This window comes from Ahaetulla prasina, chromosome 8 (genome assembly GCF_028640845.1).
Source record: "Ahaetulla prasina isolate Xishuangbanna chromosome 8, ASM2864084v1, whole genome shotgun sequence".
NCBI classification, from domain to species: Eukaryota; Metazoa; Chordata; class Lepidosauria; order Squamata; family Colubridae; genus Ahaetulla; species Ahaetulla prasina.
In genome coordinates this window covers 69,562,218-69,575,629 of record NC_080546.1, presented here as the reverse complement: position 1 = coordinate 69,575,629, position 13,412 = coordinate 69,562,218, and the positions used below count along the sequence as shown (strand labels likewise).

At 38.4% G+C, this 13,412-nt stretch overlaps 1 long non-coding RNA gene across 1 annotated transcript; it reads left to right on the top strand.

Annotated features, from left to right (window-relative positions):
• The first annotated feature begins 292 nt into the window (after nt 1–292).
• On the top strand, nt 293–5,540 carry LOC131202828 (uncharacterized). The gene is made up of 3 exons (XR_009156229.1): nt 293–409; nt 1,067–1,167; nt 5,243–5,540. It is a non-coding gene; the product is annotated as an uncharacterized LOC131202828 (long non-coding RNA).
• Nucleotides 5,541–13,412: the final 7,872 nt, after the last annotated feature.

Genomic DNA, 13,412 nt, shown 5'->3' with positions numbered 1-13,412 from the left:
GCTGATTATTACTATTGTTATTATTTGTAGTATTTATTTTATTTTGGCTGTTTTATTTCACCACCATGAAAAAATGGTGACCATTCTTCAGGAAATATCTATATTAATGAAGAAATTCATGAACTTAGTAATTAGTTAATATACATTTCTAGATATAAATCAACATTTGCTCAGCTAACATAATAATGCTTCCAGATTCAATTCAAACTACTGGTTTTGCCCTTTAAAGCTCTTCATATCATGTGGGACTGAGTAACTTGAGGATCTCTCTCTACCCAAATATATTTCATTAGGTACAACAGAAGAGATATGCAATGGGTCCCACTTGTGAAAGAGTTATAACTGGCAGATTTCAAAGAGAGGCTTTTTCTGTCATGGCTGCCACCCTATGGAGCTTAATTCTACTGAGGTGAGACTGGCCCATCCCTGACATCCTTCCAAAAGTCCTTTAAAATATGATGACGTCATCAGAGTTGGAGATCTCAAGGAAATGGTGACTTAGTAAGGTGTCTATATTGCCTATCATTTTTTTTTATTTGAATTTATATCCCGCCCTTCTCCGAAGACTCAGGGCGGCTTACATTGTGTAAGGCAATGACAGATCTCTCTGATACTCTGCTATTGGTAAATTTGTCTGGTGTTTTTAATTGTAGAATGTTTTTTAAATAGTTTTTATTATGTTATTATTATACGCTACCAAGAGTAAAGTTCTTAACCAATGGTGGAATTGAGCATTCGATCAAAAAGCTTCATTTATGAAGATATAATTTGTCTAGAATTTCTTACGATTTATAATCATAAATTGAAATCTCCAGTATAAGATTGGATATTCTGACTGAAGTGCATCATTTGTAGCAGAATAGAAGCATATTGTAATTTGTCAAGAATATGGTATCCTTTGAATTTTTCTTTTTTTAAGAAAAGAAGAAAAAACTACTTTATAAGTTGCCATTCATTTATTATCTCGGCAGCTCTGTAATTTACTTTCTTTCACACTAAATGGCAACATTTTCAAATTTATAGTTTAAAAGGATTATTAACATTTTCTATTTTGTTTTAAAATAAGGTCTTTTTATTTATCTACTGTGAGATTATTCTGTCTTCAAAAGAGGGAAGAAAGGGCTGAATACTATAATCTCCCACATCTCTGTGCTATATGGCCAGGAGGTAAGCTGTATAAACATTATTTCAACCTTTGTATTTTGGCCTTTTAACCACAAAAAAGGCAGCCCTATCTTTATCATTCATTGGAATTAGAGAGTTGATGCCAGAGAAATGATTTGGTGATATGACAGGTAGCATGAAAAGCAGAAGATGGGATATAGCCTTTCATCATATAAACCCAGCAATCTACCATTGGCCCAAATAAAATGCAAAATGTTTTTCCAAAGGTGCTTTTTTCAAGAGACAAATGGACTTTCTTGTTTTCTTTTGAAGATGTTTCTGTTGAGCTGAAGAAGCTTCTTGGATAAAAAGCGAAATGTCTTCAAAGAAAAACAAGAAATCCAGGTTCCTCTTGAAAAAAGCACCTTTATTTCTTACTAGTATTTACTTGATAGAAGGCATTCCACATTATTTTGCCTGATATTTTCTGGTTCCATGTTAGTCAACCCAAAACTAAAAAGGTGTGGAATATAAAAAGTAAAGAGCTGAAATAATCCATTGTGTGACTCATTTTGATTGCAGGTTGTAAAATTAACAGTAGATATTTAGTTATTTAGTTATTTAGCATACAGCAGAGAACAATATACAGACATCTCAATTTTGGGAATAATGTTTCACCTACCTTAACTTACTATTTTTAATGTATAAATATTGAGATAGATAGATAGATAGATAGATAGATAGATAGATAGATAGATAGATAGATAGATAGATAGATAGATAGATAGATAGAAGATGTGTCTTCAGGAATGTACATCTTAATTAGAATGTTTGATATGAGAATCATTCACAGTTCTGTAAAAATATATTATCTGCCCAAAGCTGTCTGTCAAACATAGAAATAAATTATTAAAGTAATAATTTATTTAGAAAAAGCACCTAAAAGGACAATTATTCAAACAGACTGGTTCAAAAGGACTGTTCCTTCCTAAAGTTGCATGATTCAAATAAATTTTGTGGACAGTCATTCTGATAAGTCTTAATGAAGAAATGTATGAGTGATTTGATTCAAAAATCTATGCTATGCAATGCTTTTGTAACCTTTTAATACTGTTTTAGTCTATTAAAATTTATATTTGAGTTGTATTTTAAGAGAAGGACAGAAAGGCATTATGCCTCCATCTATGATCCCTGGAGACACATGTTCCAGAGAATCTGACAGTGTACTTCAAAAATATAAATGTGTCTGGCAACAGATAAGCTAGTGGCTTAGCTAAAACAATCATATTAAATTTTTCAGTGTACACAAGAGCTCACGATTTGATAATTGAGTCTCTGCATGTTGCATAAGTATTACACCAAACTGAAGCAAATGGAAACCACCTTGAATTTCTAGGCATTCTGAATAATACTAGAAAAATTACATTTTTTAAAATTTAGTCTGTTCAAATAGCATGTGCATGTGCATATGTGTGTTGTGTCAGTCACCTTATATTTTTCTTTCCTTTTTAATAGTCAAGGAGAAATTTGCAGGAGCTTCTTCTATAATACAACAAAAGAATAAAATAGATCACTTAAAATAATGAACTGTTACTTTGCTTTAAGATCTGATGGTAATTCATGCCCTAGTTTTTGCTTTTATCATTTTCAACTTTAATAAAATCTGAGAGTAATAGAAAGTTTTGAGACCGAAAATTAGCAGCCTCCATATGCATTTTCCTCTGCTTTATTTTTATTTCTTCATGTAAAAATAACTATCTCAAATAAAATATGAACCAACATAATTCGTATGCATGCCAGAATAATGGAGACATCCAAAAATAATATTTCCTATGGGTATATAAGCTTACTTATCTTCTGCCTGTGGTTGTGTTACTTCCCATCAATATAGTCTAAAATGTCAAAGTCTGGTAGAGAAAATTATTCCTTAATATCCTTAATTTCACCACATGAAACATTATTATCAACTGCTCTTTTTAACATTTTATCTTATTTTCAAATGCTTGTTTCCCTTATATGCTTCCTACAAATGGAAGAATCTGATATTGGTTAAGGAAAAGAAACTGCTAACCTCATTATATTGGTTAACATTAATAAGTTACTCTCATGATCATTTCAACATGCATGTTGACTAAGAAAAGTTAAAGAATGCAACCTTTCTGTATTCTGTTTTTTATTTTGAACCAATGTGCCCAAATGGTGCTTCACAATGGCTTCCTAGTTCGTGTCAGACAACTGCACCAACTTAACCAGATGTGTGGACACTCCTAAGTCTTCTAAATATCCCCAAAGATTGCCATTATTGACATAATCAAAGGCTTTCTTGTAGTCAATATAGCAGATATAAATTTCTTTCACAATATGGTCATGAGTGTCCTGATCCCCACTTCTGAAGCAAGCATAAATATCATAAGTCTCTGTCAACCTTCCCAAGTAAATCATACAGGAAACAGGACTAAATGAATTAATTCTACTGTATTGTAGAACTACAGTAACAGAATTTTGCAAATGTGAAGAACCAAATTTTCCGACACCACTTTCAACCCTCCGAACAATTAGGTGGGTCCTTCTCAAGTTTCTTTCTCTGCCAATTAAGCCATTGGAGGTTCTCTTGTGTGATTGCTTCCTCGGTAGCATCTCTTCCCCCCTTTCCGCAAAGTGAGTCACATGTTCCATTACATGTTTGTAGATGAGGTGTGTTGTATGATCTTAAGGAAAATCCTACTAGCATGAAGGCAATTGTGTAGTAATTGGAACAATCCTTGGAGCCACCCTTTTTTGGCAATGAAATGAACACTGATCATTTTTAGCCCTGTAGCCATTTTCTGGAAAAAAGGCTGTGATGGATGTGAATAGTATGCTTCAGCAATTCTGCAGGGATAACATTAACAGCTGGGATCTTGTTGTTTGGCACTTGGCTCATTGCCCACATGTCTTCCCCCTGAAAGATGGCTGGTTCCATTTCTGTTTTCCTTTTGTCATCATCCTGAGGAGTTCCCTTTGCTGCCGGCATGCAGCTCTTCTTTATATTCTCAGCATCTATTCTTGTTATCTTGATCAGACAGGGTTTTTTGCTTATTTTTGATTTGTAAATAGTGTTCAAATCCTTTTGACTTGTACAAATGTGTTCCTGGTGAGGGCCTTCATGAGGTTCTCTTCTTGCTCTTGCTAAAACCATTCCATTTAAATGGGCTCAGGGACACATGGGGAAATTCATGATGAGTTCACTTCTAGAGAAATTGAGTGATATGTATATGTATATGTAAATATGATATTATGTATAAGAAAAATTAATCATGCATATGCAGTTCCTCGTGTGGAATTCAGAAGTTTTGAGTGCTCTATCACTGGACGTTTTAAGAAAAATTTGACAACCACTTGTATAAAATGACATAGGGCCATGATGGCGAACCTTTGGCATGCGTGCCAGAGGTGGCACGCAGAGCCCTCTCTGTGGGCACCTGCACTATTGCCAGCTGCTCTTCTGGTTTTCGGTGGACACATGTTTGTCATCCAGCTGGCGTTCGCGGGTGCTGGAGCATCAGAAAATGACCTGAAAAATGCCCAAAAACCAGCCCTTTTCTGGGGCTGTTTTCTGGGCCATTTCCGGGCTATTTTCAGGGCATTTTTTGGGCTGTTGTCATGCTGTTCTCCAGGCCATTTATTGGGCCATTTTCAGGCCATTTATTGGGCCATTTTCAGGCCCCAAAAAACGTCCTAGAAAACATCCTGAAAAACAGCTCAGAAAACAGCCCAAAATCAGGCATGCGCTGGTCTTCGGGTTTCCAGTGCTCTGGCATGCGCACATGCACACGTGTTCCGGTTTGGGCACTCTGTGCCGAAAAGGTTCGCCATCACTGGAATTGGACTAGAAGACCTCCAAGATCTCAACTCTGTTATTTTGTTATTGTATGATATTAGAACTAGCAATTGTGGAGTGAATTGAGATAGAACTCTATGCTGGAAGGCTGTATGGTATGTAAATGATTGGGGAAATGCTGTTATTGTTGTAGTACAATCAAACACTTCTGACTGAAATACTGAATACTAGTTGCTATCTCTATTGTGACAAGGCAAAGAGAAGCCCTTTCTCATAATATATAGACTGGATTTTACAATTCAGCTTGTTTAAATGCAGGTTCTTCAAAATGATTATCAATCAATCAGAATAGAGCTAGACGAGACTTCGATGTCTTCTTGGATGAGAAGCAAACCATCTTCAAAGAAAAAAAAGAAAGTCCAGTTACCTTTTGAAAAAGCACCTTTGGGACCTGGATGACTGAGAGAGAGGATTTGAATTACCGTCATCTCTGTGAACGCATAAAATCCAACAATGCTTCACATATTACATTATGTTATAATATTTGATTTTGTTACATTAGATTATATGTTGCAATGAATTGTTCAGTTGGTGAATTTAGATAATTTACCAGGTAATTAACTTAATCAGCTGGGAATATTTCCTTGTACTTTCTTTTCTGGAATTTGATCGTATTTGTATACAAGTCCATAATGTTAGTATTAGATCTGTGTAGCTGTCATTCTTCGTGGAAGAAGTGGGGGGGGGGATTTGGAGTTGTCACATTTAGTTCTTTTACTATGTGCCCTAGGTATCCAATTTCTTGCTTGGTCCTCTTTGTATAAACTTTAACTTGATTTATAACCGTTGCCTGGTGCCAGGAATGCCTGGAAAATTCTCACACCTCGGGAAATAAAAGGGAAGGGGGGGAACGAGTGGATTGTAAGATGATGCTGAGAAGCTCTTTGTATCTGTTTCTCAGAGAGGCTGGTACAATTCATCTTCACACCAGCGGATTGGTCAGAATTCACATCAGAAGGTGATGTGGAGGAGGGGGTTCCTAATTTCCTTTATCCTGAACTGCATATCCTGAGGGACCGTAGAGCCGGCTTTGAGTTTTGGCTTGCTTTCAATAAAAGGTTCCTTTTGAAATACAAAGTTCTCAAGAGTTTGTACTTTCTTGGAAGTGGGGGAGAAGCTGGTCCTTACAGTTAGAGTCTTTTCTTTTTCTCCTTCTCTTCTCACCTTCTAACAATCACGGTACCTACATGATCAAACTTGATTTCAAACTTACCCCAGAAAACCAATATACTGTACATTAACAATTCCACTTCTGCTTATATCAATAGAATTCTAAAAATGGTTCATATTATTATGGACATAGGAGGCTGAAAATCTCAAACCTTTTCTACCAGAAACTCTTTAGATCTTTACAATTATACCCCAATTGTATGAGATAGTATTGTGGTAGTTCCTACTATTTTCAAAGTTGTACCTCATTTAGCACGCTTCCCTAGCCCCAACAAAGGAAAGTGATAGATCTCTCTCTGAAAAAAACCAATAATACAAAAATACTTTATTAATACTTACCATCATTTTCTTTCCTGGTCTATTTATCACTATTCTATTTATTGCAGAAGAAAATTCTGGTATCACCAGGCTAAACATAGAAGTTTACCATTCTAATGAAGAATATTTAACTTAGTGATAAAGAGTATTGAAAACACATTTTATGATTATATTAAAAAGTCTTTGTTGCTTGATTATATTTTGTTTTCAAAACCACTCCCTAAAAGACCATTTTACTGAGATAGTAATTTGTTTAACATATCTGTTTAACCTATTACTAAACTGTTTTTATGTTTTGATTCTGCTTAATTTGATGTCTTAATATAATTTTTTAATATTTTCTAAACTTCCAAGTTACTGCAGTTTATAGTTATAACCTGGATGAAGCTGTCTATCTAGACCCGTTCCAGTCCGGCTTCCGGGCCGGTCACAGTACGGAGACAGCTTTGGTCACGTTGGTGGATGACCTCTGGAGGGCCAGGGATAGGGGTTGTTCCTCTGCCCTGGTCCTATTAGATCTCTCAGCGGCGTTTGATATCATCGACCATGGTATCTTGCTGCACCGGTTGGAGGGGTTGGGAGTGGGAGGCACCGTTTATCGGTGGTTCTCCTCCTATCTCTCCGACCGGTCGCAGACGGTGTTGACAGGGGGGCAGAGGTCGACCGCGAGGCACCTTACTTGTGGGGTGCCTCAGGGGTCGATTCTCTCGCCCCTCCTGTTCAACATCTACATGAAGCCGCTGGGTGAGGTCATCAGTGGTTTCGGGGTGAGTTATCATCTGTACGCTGATGATACACAGCTGTACTTTTCCACCCCGAACCACCCCAACGAAGCTGTCGAAGTGCTGTCCCGGTGTCTGGAAGCTGTACGGGTCTGGATGGGGAGAAACAGACTCAAGCTCAATCCTCCAAGACGGAGTGGCTGTGGATGCCGGCACTGGTACAGTCAGCTGCAGCCGCAGCTGGCTGTGGGGCGAGTTATTGGCCCCAACGGAGAGGGTGCGCAACTTGGGTGTCCTCTTGATGGGCGACTGTCGCTTGACGATCATTTGGCGGCCGTCTCCAAGAGGGCCTTCCACTGCGCGCTTGGTGCGCCAGTTGCGCCTTTCTTGACCGGGATGCCTTATGCACGGTCACCATGCCCTTGTCACTTCCGCTTGGACTATTGCAATGCTCTCTACATGGGGCTGCCCTTGAAGTGCACCCGGAGGCTGCAGCTAGTCCAGAATGCAGCTGCTGGTAATAGTGGGGCGACTCGTTGCTCCCATGTAACACCAATCCTGCGCAGCTTGCACTGGCTTCCTGTGGTCTTCGGTGCGCTTCAAGATTTTGGTTACCACCTTTAAAGCGCCCATGGCTTAGGACCCGGTACTTACGGGACCGCCTGCTGTTACCTTGTGCCTCCCATCGACCAGACGCTCACACAGAGAGGGCCTTCTCAGGGTGCCGTCCGCCAAGCAATGTCGGCTGGCGGCCCCAGGAAGGGCCTTCTCTGTTGGAGCTCCACGCTCTGGAATGAACTTCCCCGGTTTACGCCAATTGCCTGATCTTGAACCTTCGCGTGAGCTGAAAACGCACCTATTTATTCAAGCGGGACTGGATTGAAATTTTATTGGGGTATTTATGTTTTAAGATTTTATATGGTTTTAAATTTCGGCCACATTATAATATTTCTTTTTAACTTCTTTTTAATGTTTATATATTGAATTTTTACTTGGCTGTACACCGCCCTGAGTCCTCCGGGAGAAGGGCGGTATAAAAATAGAAATAAATAAATAAAAATAAATAAACCTACCTTTTAATATTGCTCTGAAACATGATTAGGGCTATAAATAGGCTAAGAATAACTAAGAGATGTAACAAAAAACCCTATTAGCAGATTTTGCCCTACTGCGGTTTTCAGTCATGCTACAATGGACCAAATAAATTTTCAGTGAGGTAATACATTTTTTTCAGCCAATGATGGATTTCAAAAACTAATCTGTGCTTAGCTCAGCCTAACCAACCAGCTCAACCCATTCTAGCTGACTGCACAAGAAAGTACACTGGTATATAGGAACCCTGGTTGCGCAGTGGTTAGAAAGAAGTATTGCAGGCAATTCTGCCCACAGCCTGGAGTTCAGTCCTGACTGGCTCAAGATTGACAGCCTTTCATCCTTCCAAGGTCAGTAAAATGTAGGCCAGTGACGGCGAACCTTTTAGCCACAGAGTGCCCAAACCGGAAGGTGCACTAACCAGAGTGTTGTAAACCTGACGACCAGCTGGCCGGCATGTATGCACGCCTCAGAAACCCGACAACCAGTTGGCTGAGCTGGGGCGATGGCACGTGTGCCCACAGAGAGGGCTCTGCGTGCCACTCTGGCACATGTGCCATAGGTTCGCCATCACGGTTGTAAGCAGTATGCTCACATTGTAAACTGCTCAGAGAGTACCGTAAAGCATTAGGGCAGTGGTTCTCAACCTGTGGGTCGCGACCCCGTTGGGGGTCGAATGACGATTTGCCAGGGGTCGCCTAAGACCATCGGAAATATGGGAAGTATACTTGCGAGTTGAAGAATCGCGCTCCAATGGTTGACTCCACAAGCCAGCTGCAGGCTCTTCAAACCACTAGCTGAATTCGGCTTCAGGCGCGATGAATTAAAAAAGAGAGAAATCTTTGCTCTGATGTCTCCCTCTCAAGCCAGCTGCAATCACTCCCAATCGCTAACCTAATCTGGCTTCAGGCGCGATAAACTTAATGGGGAGGAGTCTCCACTTTAATGCCTCCGTGCTCAAGGCAATCGCAAGCAGTTCAGATCGCTAGCCAATACGGCTTCAGGCGCAATAAATTCAAAATGAAAATAATTTTATGGTTGGGATCGCCACATCATGGGGAATTGTATTAAAGGGGTTGCCACATCGTGGGGAATTGTATTAAAGGGGTCGCAGCACTATAAAGGTTGAGAACCACTGCATTAGGGGATAATATATCAGTCTAAGTGCTATTGCTCTGGTTAGGTAACCCTTTTCTTTTCTACACATCACTGAATGAAAAAGGAGAATTCAGTCATCTTAATGAAAACCATAGAAGAAAGATATGTGGAGTTATTTTGAGTAACTGCACCCAGTATTTGACTCTCAGATAACATTATCGGAGGTGCTATTTAGTTATATCCATGTATATAATTATGTTATCTGGAAGTATTTAGGGTTTTATCATTTAGTTACTAGGAGTAAGTATGTTTTCATCATTCCTAGGCAGTTATATTCAACAGAAGATAATTCACTAGCATTTATATATAAGGTATAATTCAAAAAGAAAGATTACTACTATAAATTATACAACTACGTTCAATTCAACTGAAATCTAGATTTTTCATTAATGATACTCATCACCCCAAAATACATTTCTAACTGAACAGCTCTTAAGTCTAACAAAAAGTCAAACCATTTTAGGATAAGATAGGGTAGGGCAAGACAGGACAGGACAGGATAGAATAGAAGCTGGAAGAAACCTTGGAGGTCTTGTAGTCCAGCCCTCTCCTCAAGAAGAAAAACTTATACCATTTTACTTAAGTGATGGTCTAGTCTCTTCTTAAAAACCTCTTAAAATTTTATTAGAATTAAAATTATTCAGATACATACTAACTGAAATATGAATTATATTTGTGTATTAGTATGCAAAAAGTCTATACACATTAATACAGAAAAGTCTTCATGTTAGTTTCCTGAAATACTCTAATTAGACTATATTTTTCAGAAAAAAATCATTGTACCCCTTTTAAAATTAATGAAAGACCAGCATAACTTTAGTCTTAAAATATGTTATCTTTCAGTTTTTGTAAACTATATTTATTTATTTTTATTTTTAAAAAAGTTTTTATTGATTTTATTACAACACAACACAACACAAACATACATAACATAAACACATAATCTGTGTTTTCTTTTTACATTACCGTTTCATTCCTTCAACTTTCTGGTTTATACATTCCCTTTTTCCCTTCTTTTTTACTATCTTTGACTTTATCGTCCATTTACATCTAGTTTCATTTATTTACAATATTTTACACATTTGTTATCTCCTCTTCTCCATCCTTCATTTCTATTTAGTCTTCCTGTTCTCCAGCCACTCGTACCATTTGGTCCATATTTGATAATATTGTCTCTTCCTTTTTCTTTATTTCTTTCGTTAAAACAATATAACTGTTCAGTTTATATATAGGCCTAACTCAGAAAAATGCTACCTTTACTCTAGGTTTTCCTTTCAATTTGTAATTAAGCATAAATTCATGTACCTCTACCATAATTTATTTTTGAATAACCTTCAATTCTTACATATTCAAATACAATACTGCCCTCAAGTGTCTGGTAATAAAATTATTTCTACATACTTGTACTAAATTTTCATCATGCAAATATTTTTTTTTCTTGATATAGGATCATAGAAAACCACATCAACAGAGTGATAATCATTAAAATAATTGGCCATTACAATTCAGTTCAAAACATATACTTATTATATAGTATCTAGCAATTCTAAAGCATGCAAACGATGTTAAAAACAGTAACTTCCTAATATTGTTTTAAAATTGAAAACAAAAGGTCAAACTATTATTTTTCTATGAGATCAATATGAACAAAGTACACCAAATTATTACTGAAAATTGTTAATAATGCACTTGCCTGAGAGGTTTTGGTAGTGGTAATTCAACTGTCACCAGATTCATAATCTGAGTGATGGAGAAAGGTTCTATGTATTTCAGTCCTAGTTTCTTAGAAGGGTGTATGGATTGTAGAAATTAGTGGATAGGTATACCCTGTTCCCTATTTTAAACGGTTTGGGGTCTGTTCGTTTCTTATCAGCCTGTGATCTGAATGCAGCTCTAGCATCACTGAGTGCTTTCCTTAGTACTGGCCAGGTGTCTTTCAGTTGTTTTATCCACTCCTTAAGGGAGGGTATCTTGGTTCTTCTGCTGATAGTTCTGTCATCGAGTTAAAGTCCTGGCTGGTGACCACTCAAAATTGGGTGAATCCAGTGCTAGAGTGCACTGTGTTATTATAAGCAACCTCTGCAAAAGGCAAGAAGTTGGTCCAATTATCTTCTTGGTAGTTGATGAAGCACCATGGATACTGTTCTAGAACCCCATTCAGTGATTCTGTCCCCCCATTTGTCTGAGGAGGATGACTAGAACTCAGGCCCTGATTGGTACCCAGAAGGTTTAGGAAAGCTTTCCAGAACTTTGATGTGAATTGGACCCCCTGATTGGATATAATCCTCTGGGGGCGGGGGCTCTGTGCAACCGATAGATGGGATGCAGGAACATTTTGGCCAGAGCTTTGGCAGTGGAGATTTTTTTGGCAAGATATGAAGTGGACCTGCTTGGAAAACAGGTCTATTACTACCCAAATGACAGTGTTTCCTGCACTGTCCAGCAGTTCTACTATGAAATCCATAGAGATCTCTCTCTACAGTGCTGATGGTTCAGCTACCGTTTGCAATAGCCCTGGGGTTTTTCCCTGCCTTCTCTTTGCAGCTGCACAGACAGGGCAACTGGCCATGTAACTTTCTATGTCTTTAAGGAAGGCCACCAGAATTGCCTTTTTATCAAGTGCAGTATTTTTATAAATCCGAAGTGGCTGGATAGCTTTGAATCATGGCAGGTTTTAATGAGGTTGAGACTCTGGCTAGCTGGGACATACAGTTTTCCTCCCAGGCCATCTTTTAGCAAGCGAGTGTCCTTATGAGCCTGGTACCAGTCATTGGTGAGGAGTGCCTGTTTGAATGCTTGTGCAGTAGCATTGTCAGTTGGCAGGTCCAGTTTTCCTTGTGCCCTGGTCATTACTTTAGCGGCTAGTTGGGATGCTGGTTGGGAGGCTTGACTATTTCTGACTGGGGCATTCTGTATAGGGCATTGGATAGGAAGTTCTCCCCCCCCCGGGAGATATTTGATAGTAAAGTGAATTAGAATTAGCTGTAGCCATTCCAGCATGGGAAACTGACTTTAGAAATACTGATATTCCTCAGTTTGCAGATATTTGAAATTCTGAAGCAGCACTGTTAATCTTTGGCTTATTGACAAACAAACTTTTAAACCATCTGAGTTATTGCAAGAAAAATTTGGATTGCCTAAAACTGCAGACTAAGTAATATATTCAATTACACCATATTTTAATTTCCAATTTGGTCCAGTCTTATTACTTCTAAACTTCTTGAATTATTATCAAGAAGATTGGCTGCTACCCAGGACTTCTGTAATAAATAAAAATACTTTGCCCCAGATGTCTAATCAGTTCAGATGGTTTCCAGTAAGTTCTTGGGAGGCTCACAGTCATTTTGCTGCCAGTTCTATTGAGTGTTTTCTGGTTAGCCACCATCATCAGACACTGATGCAAACACTTGACACAATTTGCCCAGACGAGCCCATTAGCGGATCCAGAGTGCTCTCTGGTTACAAACAATGGCATCTATCAGGATCCCAAAAGCCTTCTTTACCTACCTTCTGGAATGAGATTCCCTGAGTTCCAGTTGCCTCCAGCTGTTGTTTAGAAGAGTTGTGATTTAAAGTTAGAATTTTTACCCAGATTTTGCTTTATTCCATGTCGTGCTTAGCTTCTTTGATTAATTTTACTAGTTATGTTTCATTGTAATTTGTTTCTTGTCCCAAAGTCATTGAAAGTCGAATGGCATACAAATGTAATACATTATTACTATTACACGCATATTAGATTTAAGGCAACTGTTGGAAGAAATGTCCATCTGGGTTCAATTCCAAATAGGGAGAAAAACACTGGAAACATGGAGACTGCTTGGAAGGATGGTTTAATGGAGCAGAACCATTAAGCACTTGGTCCTGGTGCAGCTGAACACATGGAGTGGAGATGGGGCCTTTCAAGAAATGTATCCTATTGGTTGTCAGACTCCCAGGGGGCTATGCTGAGGTCCAGATAACCTTGTAGG